The following is an 8,907-nucleotide window of genomic DNA, read 5'->3' as shown; positions in this document are numbered from 1 at the left end:
GAGGTAGAAAACTAAGGCAAGTTTACTCTTTTTCCTTATGTGTGTTTTCTAAAAATAACAGTTGTTTTAAAAATAAGAGGAAAATGAACATTTACTATCTTGAAAGAACGAAGCAAGACGAACAAAAGCCACTGCTGCACGCCTGTGCAGGGCTTCATTCTGATGAGACCTAGGGCCTGGCCCTCCTCGGTTTCCCGCCTATGAAAGCTGGGAAGAGTGGCTGGGCTCTTTGAGGGCCTTGGCGGCTCTGACATTCTGTGACATTCCGTATCCCCATCCCACAACTTCTCTCTTCCTCTTTTTAGACTCTGACACCATGTGTTTTTTCACACGGCACATATAGCCATTATACAACATGTAGGATTATGTGAAGATCACAAGAAAGGAAAGGAAGCAATCCCTGCCTTAGCCACTCTTAACATCTTGGGACACGGCATGTGTTATCTGATTGGAGCCTCATAATCGGGCATTTAACAGATGAGAAAAGGCGCAGAGACATTACACAATTTGCCTAAAGTCACACAGCACATTAGGGGCAGAGCTGGATCTGCACCCACATGTAAAGCATTACCCTCGGAATGAATCCCTGATTGGGGGGTGGGGGGCTGAGTGCAGCCTCCTGAACCCTGAGGTCCCTCCCGGTCCTTGGTCCTTGGCTGTGGTCCCAAGACTGAGAAGACTCACAGCTGGGCATCCAACTCTGGCTTTGCTCACTGGCCCCTCCCCCACAATAGGCTCAGCTTGGAGTAGGGGGTGGGAGGAATGCTGGCAAGGATCCAGGGGGCTGGTACAAGACCACTGCTGAGAGCAGGGGGTCTCTCTCTGCAGCCGAGCTGGAGTTTGGCTGACACTAGGCAAGGAAGATCAGAGCCAATATGGGACTGTAGGCTGGAATGGAGGAGGGACTGAGAAAGCAAAAATGTGAGGGTTTGGGGGCAGAGAGGCCTGGGTCCAAATCTGGTGGTTCTGACCTTAGATATGTTTCCTAACATATGTTCTATATCCTCATCTACAGACTGAGGGTAACACTGTCCTCAGGGACACGCTTGTAAAGTAATGGGATAGTGTTTACCAGTCTTAGCACACAGGAGGTGCTCAGAAAATCAGGGGTGCTGTTAGTCTCCTCCTGGCTCCCCTGATCAACCGGGGCCTCTTCCCGGCCACCATGCCCCCAACTCATCCTCCAATCCCTTCAGGACATGCTGCTGGATAAACCTTAGAGCATCATTCTGACCAAGCCTTTCCCTGCTTAAAGACCATCAAATTGGGCTGTCGTCACTTTCACGTTAAAGGCTAGACATTTTGGCCTGGAATTCAACAACCTGTTCCCAAGTCAGAGAGCTGCTGCATTACACAACTCACACCACAGACTAGGAGCCTCATCTCATAAAATTTTCCTTCCAAAATCCCACACTTCAGGGGAGCTGTAGTGGGGTGCAGGCCTTTTGGCCTGGCTCCCTTTGGTCTTCCTGTACCACCAGGAACCCTCCAACTTCTGGCTGCCATGCAGAGCAAGGCTCGTCTTCCATCAGCCAACACCCTTCACATGCAGCTCTCTTATTAGAAAAAAGAAAGAGAGAAAGAGAGAGAGAGGGAGAGAAAGGAAGGAAGGAAGGTAGGAAGGGAGAAAGGAAGAAAAAGAAAAAGCTCTGAATGTGGCATTTACTAATTTCTATAATGTAAATACCCTTATTATGGTCAGTTTCAAGCTACCAATATCACTGAACACAGCCCTGGGAAGAGATGCACACAATCAGCTCTCACCAGATGACACACCCCTGCAAATCCCAAAGTAATAACTGACTAATCCCAGTGAAGAGCTGTGTGACCTCAGATGAGTGACTTAACCTCTCTGAATCTCAAGCTTCTCATTTGTAAAATGAAAACAACAATAGCACCCATCTTATGGCAATGATGTGAATACTAGGTGATCAACAACAATGTACTGACTACCTACTATGTGTAGGGCTCTGTACTAGGCACGGGGAGGGTGACTGGGGACAAGATGGACAAGAGCTCCTGCCCTCCCAGACCTCACTCGATGCAGTAAAACCCCTGGCATAGTGGCTGGAATATAGCATTCCATAACCATTAGCTATTATTATCAACGGTATTATTGTTGTTATGCCTTCCTTTCTGTGGGCCTCAGTTTCCTCATCTCCAAACTTAAAATGTAGTCTAGAAACTTTCTATGATGCCACCTCACTTGAGCCTTAAAGTGGCATTACCATTCCCATTTTACAGAGGGGAAAACTGAGGCACTCAGAACTGAAGCCAGGCTGAGGATTCAATCCAAGTTCTTCTAACTCTCAGCCTCCAGATCTGTCCCACCTCCTGGACCGAGGAAACATAAAAAGGACTCGAAATTCAGCTGGTGACTCAGCAGGATGCTTAAAAAATAGTCTTTCTTCTCCATTTCATGGGGGTAAATTGAAATGTCCTTCGTGTGCACCAGTTTCCAAAACACCCTCTCAGCATGACAGCCACAGTGCCGGGACCATTCCCAGTCTCTCTGGAAACCCTGGCACTTCTGGCGGACTCTGCAGGCTGATGAGAGCTGATGAAACCCCCTTGCAAGAAACAACCCAAATCACATGTTTCAAATGCAAACCACTGGACTTTGGGTCTTTGCCTAAAGTCCTCACATGGGCACCTTCTCCCTCTTTCTGAAGAACTGAGACCGCCCTTGGGAATAAACCCAAATAATCCTCCAAAGACCATGGGGTCCATCCCCTATTGGTAAGTAAGCCAGACTTAGGCCCCATCAAATGGATAGGTAGAAATTCTGTTTCTTGACAAGACAAAACCAACAGCCAAAAAATAAAACCCACCAACTCCAAAGGAGGTGCCTCAAAATTTCTCTGTGGAAGTCCCTATACGTATCTAACCTCGGTCCTTCATGCTTCAGTTTCAGTCATTTCCTCTCCTTCTGTTCTAGAGGGCAGAAACAATGTCTCTTTTCACTGCAGCCAATCTCAGCTTCTCTTCTCAGCTCCAAAACAGCCCAGGTTTGCTATCAGCAATTTTCCTTTCCAACTTTTACTGAGAAGCAGAAGCTTTCCAAACGTAGGTAATGATCCGCTCCAACCTGTCATTTCTTTCAACAAAAGCCAGGGAAAGGAACAGGGAAGAGTCTTGTCCAAAGTCACGCAGCAAGAAGGCTCTGGCTCTGCCTGGGCCAGACCCATCACACAGGGGAGAGGCCAGCTCGGCGGCCGCCCCGCTGCGCGCCCCTGGGCAAGTCTCAGACCCTCTTTGGGCCTTAGTCTCCCCATCTTCGTACCAAGAAAGGCTGGCCTTATTCCTGCAGTTCGTTCCAGTTCCTACCACTGTCGGAGCTGCCCACCCTCATGCTGGCCCTTACTCTACCTCCGTACCCCTGCCAAAAAGATGAAAAGAAACTTGCGTTAGGCGTCCGGGGAGGGCTCACGGCTCCGAGTTGTCAGGCTACGCAGGTTGTTGCCGGGTGAGCGAATATCACACAAATCCCACGACAGAGAAGTGCCACCTCCCCTGTAACCACAGCTACCCGGGCCACACCTCCAACCCAAACACAGCCCGAGGCCCAGCCAAGGACCACCTCCGGATTCCCTCGGGACCCCTCCCCTCCCGGTGACCAGCCCCAGCTGGAGAGAGAGAGAGAGAGAGAGAGAGACAGCCAACTCCCCCATTGCGCGGAGGTGGAAACTGAGGCCAGAGAGTAGAGACTGCGCAACCCATAGGCCGGCAGCGTTTGGACTCGGACCCTGATAGCCCGTCCAGGGCTCCCTCCTATTCCCGGGGCGGCAATCCGTCTCCTTCCCGTGCTCAGGGGTTTCCACGTGGGAGAGGCCGAAAGCTGCGCAGTCCCTGTGGATCGGAGCCCACCCATGCTGTCCACCCTCCCTCCCCATTCCGCCGACAGAGAAACTGAGACCCTGCGAGGGGTCAGGACCCGCCCCTGACCCACCGCAAACCCCTCCCCGCGTCTCACCTGCTGGCCGCCACGGCGCGCGGGTGGTTTCCCGGAGTTGAGCGGCAAACAAAGGCCTCCAATCCGGGCGCGGGGCGGGGCGGCGATATTTTGCATAATCCCGGAGGCCGGCCTGTGACGGCCAGGGCGAGGCCCTGGGAGGCGGGGCCTCTGGAAGCCCCACCAATCGCAGAAAGGCGACAGCCCACGTCCCGCCCCCAGGGGTTCGGACGTAGATCCAGGCTCCAGGACTGAAAATCTCAAATCTGGGAGATTGCGTGTCCTTCTGGAACGTGCCCAGTGGCAGACGGGAGGCCTGGAGTTACGACATTTGTGCAGGGTCGCACAGAGCCACAGTGAGGGAGAAACCATAAACTTTGATAGCCGAAACTACTACTTCATAACAGTAGTAATAAACTTTTCTGGAGCACTTACATGTCAGGCACTGTTGTAAACTCTTACTATGCTCTATCCTCTCATAAAAGGTAAGTGGGTATTATCACTACCCGCCAAGTGTATTCTACTCAAAACCATCATTAGACAAGTGGGCAAACGCAGGCCTGGAGAGAGATGAGAACTTGCCCTAGGTCCTGCAGTGAGAACAGCACAGAAATAAACCATTGTTCAGTGAAAGCGCACCGTGAAGGGTGGCAGTGTAAGGCGTCAGACTGGCCTAGGCTCTCGCCCTAGTTCTGCCAGTGGCTGCCACTGAACTTCAGGTAAATGGGATTCTTAACTCTGACCTCACAGGATTGCTGAGGGGAGTAAATAAATAGCACCAGGCCTATAAGAAATAAATCAATGACACTAATTTAAAGGGCTCCTGGACCAATCCTATTTCACAGAAGGGAGGGGGTGGAATAGGCCCAAAGACAGGAAGTGACTTGCCCAAGGTCTGGCATCCAGCTGTGTTGCAGCCCAGTTCTCTTTCCTCGTGGCAGAAAGCTCTTCCCAATTCCCCAGGTTGCCACTGGGTCCGTACACACCCACACACTCTCCAGCGTTTATTGTTTGTAGATTTTTAAAAATATATTTATTTATTTATTTGTTTTTATTTTTGGCTGTGTTGGGTCTTCGTCGCTGTGTGCAGGCTTTCTCTGCTGTGCAGGCTCACTGCTGTGTGCAGTGAGCGGGGGCTACTCTTCCTTGCGGTGCACAGGCTTCTCATTGTTGTGGCTTCTCTGCTTGTTGCAGAGCACGGGCTCTAGGTGCGCGGGCTTCAGTAGTTGTGGCACGTGGGCTCAGTAGCTCTGCGGCATGTGGGATCTTCCCTGGCCAGGGCTTGAACCCGTGTCCCTTGCATTGGTAGGCAGGTTCTTAACCACTGTGCCACCAGGGAAGCCCTGTCTGTAGATTTTTGATGATGGCCATTCTGACCAGTGTGAGGTGATACCTCGCTGTAGTTTTGTTTTGCATTTCTCTAATAATTAGTGATGCTGGGCATCTTTTCATGTGCCTCTTGGCCATCTGTATGTCCTCTTTGGTGAAATGTCTATTTAGGTCTTCCCCCCATTTTTTTTTTTTTTTTTTTTGCAGTACGCGGGCCTCTCACTGCTGTGGCCTCTCCCGTTGTGGAGCACAGGCTCCAGACGTGCAGGCTCAGCGGCCATGGCTCACGGGCCCAGCCGCTCCGCGGCATGTGGGATCTTCCCAGACCAGGGCACGAACCTGTGTCCCCTGCATCGGCAGGCGGACTCTCAACCACTGTGCCACCAGGGAAGCCCCCCATTTTTTTTAATGGGTTGTTTTTTTGATATTGAGCTCCATGAGCTGCTTGTATATGTTGGAGATTAATCCTTTGTCCGTTGCTTCATTTGCAAAAAGGAACGAAATTGGGTCATTTGTAGAGATGTGGATGGACCTAGAGTCTGTCATACAGAGTGAAGTAAACCAGAAAGAGAAAAATAAATATCGTATATTAACACATATATGTGGAATCTAGAAAAATGGTACAGATGAACCTATTTGTAGGGCAGGAATAGAGACATAGACATAGAGAACGGACATGTGGACTCGTGGGGGGGAAGGGGAGGGTGGGACGAACTGGGAGATTAGGTTTGACATAAACACTACCGTGTGTAAAACAGATAGCTAGTGGGAACTTGCTGTATAGCACAGGGAGCTCAGTTTGGTGCTCTGTGATGACCTAGATTGGGGGGAAGTGGGGGAAAGAGGTCCAAGAGGGAGGGGATATATGTACACATATAGCTGATTCACTTCATTGTACAGCAGAAACTAACACAACATTGTAAAGCAATTTTACTCCAATTACAAAAAATGATACAAATGAACTTATTTACAAAACAGAAATAGACATTTCATAGACATTGAAAACAAACTTATGGTTACCAAAGAGGAAAGGGGGGGCAGGGATAAATTAGGAGTTTGGGAGTAACAGATACACACCACTATCTATAAAATAAACAACAAGGACCTACTGTATAGCACAGGGAACTATATTCAATCTTGTAATAAAAAAGAATCTGAAAAAGAGTATATATATATGTTTACATAACTGAAGCACTTTGCTGTATACCTGAAACTAACCCAACATTGTAAATCAACTATACTTCAATTAAAAAAAATAAAAATAGATAAATACGGTGATAAAAAAAAAAAGATGAGAAATCTGAGGCTCAGAGAAGTTAAGTGACTTGCCCAAGATCACACAGCCAGGAAGTAGTGGATGTAGAATTTGAGTCCAAATGTCAGACTCTGAGGTATGGACTCTTTGAGGTGTGCCTTGTTCTCTGTCCTTACGATCCTCACAGTGGTCTACTCCATCCCTCACCCTGCTTTCTTCCAAGCAGAGAGGGTGCCAAGTGATTTGAAGGCCAACTCAGCACTTGCTTGGGCAGGCCCTATTGCAAACCAAAAACTTGCCCTCTTCCGTCTTCTCCATCTAGCCGCAGACCCTGAAACTGTCTAGTCATACCTTCTGCCTGCCCCCAGCTCAGGCATTATGAGTAAAGATGTTGTGGCCAGGTGGACCTCTGGCCCCTCCCTCTCCCAATAACCAAGCTGCCTTAGGGCATTGTTTTAGGTCCCTTCAAAGGCAACAGGACAGGACACATGCTTATCTTGGGGCTTCACGTTGTGAACCTCAGGTAGCTGTGGGTCCAAATTTGTCCACTATCACTCATAAGGTATGCAACTTGGGGCAAGTAACTTGGCCTTTCTAAGCCCACTTGCAAAGGAATTTTTTTAAGCTTAAAGTTCTACTGGGAGGGGAACCCTCATACCCAATGGCCTACAGCCCCGGAGTCAGACCCAGGAATTTCAGAACCAACAGTTCCAGAAACTCATTCTTGTCCTTTTTTCAGAGGACAAACTTGGAAGGGTGGGCAGCAGCTGCCGGGAGCTCCCCGACCCCTGGGGTTGGATGGAGTGGGGAGATGGCTGGTATAAGACACCGGAAGTCACGAGTTCATAGGGCAGGCCAGTAACTGGCCTGAAATTCACACAGCAAGTCAGTAATAGACGAAAACCTCTTGATTCAGAACAGATGCACAAGGACTTGGGCCTGGAAAAGCTGTGGTGTTTATGAGGTCAGATGGCTCCTTTGTTCACCAGCATCCCAACTGCAATGGTCTCCCTGGGGCTGACTCCAAGCCTGGAGTCTGGGCCCACACGCAGCATCCCAGCCTCCACCAGAAGCAAGTAGCAGTATCCCCATTGTATTTATTTCCTGTGGCTTCTGTAACAGATTGCCACCAGTTCATGGTTTAAAACAACACTAATTTGTTCTTACAAAGAGAGGGCTGAAGCCCCAAATCAGTTTCACCTTGCTCAAGTCGAGGTGTTGGCAGGGCAGGTTCCATCCGCAGGCTCGGGGAGAATCCATGTCCTTGCCTTTTTCAGCTTCTTTATAAATGGCCACCTGTATGCCTGGGCTCATGGTCCCTTCCTCCATCTTTGAACTGCATCCCTCCAACCTCTGCTTCCATCATCACAACACCTTTTCCTCTGCTGTGCCAAATCTCCCTCTGCCTTCCTCTGATAAGGACCCTTGTGATTACATCGGGCCCACCCAGATAATCCAGGATAACCTCCCCGTCTAAATGCCTTGATCACATCTCCCTTTGCCATCTAGGTAACACTCACACGCAACACGAATCTGGATATCTTTGGGAGCCATTACTCAGCCAACCACACCCATTTTCTACATTGGGAACTAGGGTTTAGAAAGGTGAAATCACCTGCCCGTGACCGCACAGGAGTTGGAATCTGATGCCAGGAGATCTGGGGCCTGACAAAGCCCTCTTGCAGCCGGATGAGGGTTATTCCCTGCAGGGGTACTAGGGCTGGAGAGGAGCATACAGAGTCCCACGGGAGGGGCTGGGGCTTTGGGGGAGACTGGCTGCTTCAGAGGTCCAGCGGAATCCAGGGCTCTGGCCTCAGGTGGTCTCCTTAAGCTGGGGAGGGGACAGGAGCAGCTAAGAGCCAGATGTGGTACAAGGCTGGGGAATCGACTGCCCCCAGCCCACTTCTGGCAGACCCCTGGACACAGGGCTGGACAAAGCAGGGCTTCTCAAAGTGTTCTTGCGCCACAGTAAGACTGGGGTGAAGGAAATGGGCACTGGGGCTGGCAGCGGGGCAGTGTAGCAGACCATTTTTTGGCCCCCTCCCCTCCCCGCTCCCTCCATGGGTTTTTGCTTCTAACACCCACTGCCCTTGGCTCCTGGACCAGCGTGGTCTGCACAGATAGAGGGTGAGAAGTGATTGGGAATTCACCGCCTCCCCCCTCTCCCCCCAGACCTTGTCCAAAGACTGACAACTTGAAAGCCCTGTCCCCTTGCCCTGAGTGGGGACAACTCTAGGCCAAGCTTACACTCCAGTGTCCCCCATGGGATCAGGCTGCCACTGTCCTCCCAGGACTTTGCCTGTAATCACATCCTGCTTGGCTTCCTTTCCTTCCCTTCTGAGTCCCCCATTGCTATACTGGACTCTCCACC

This window comes from Grampus griseus (genome assembly GCF_964374135.1).
Source record: "Grampus griseus genome assembly, chromosome: 6".
Taxonomy (NCBI): Eukaryota; Metazoa; Chordata; class Mammalia; order Artiodactyla; family Delphinidae; genus Grampus; species Grampus griseus.
The sequence above is the reverse complement of the archived record's forward strand: the minus strand, read 5'-3'. Positions refer to the sequence as shown.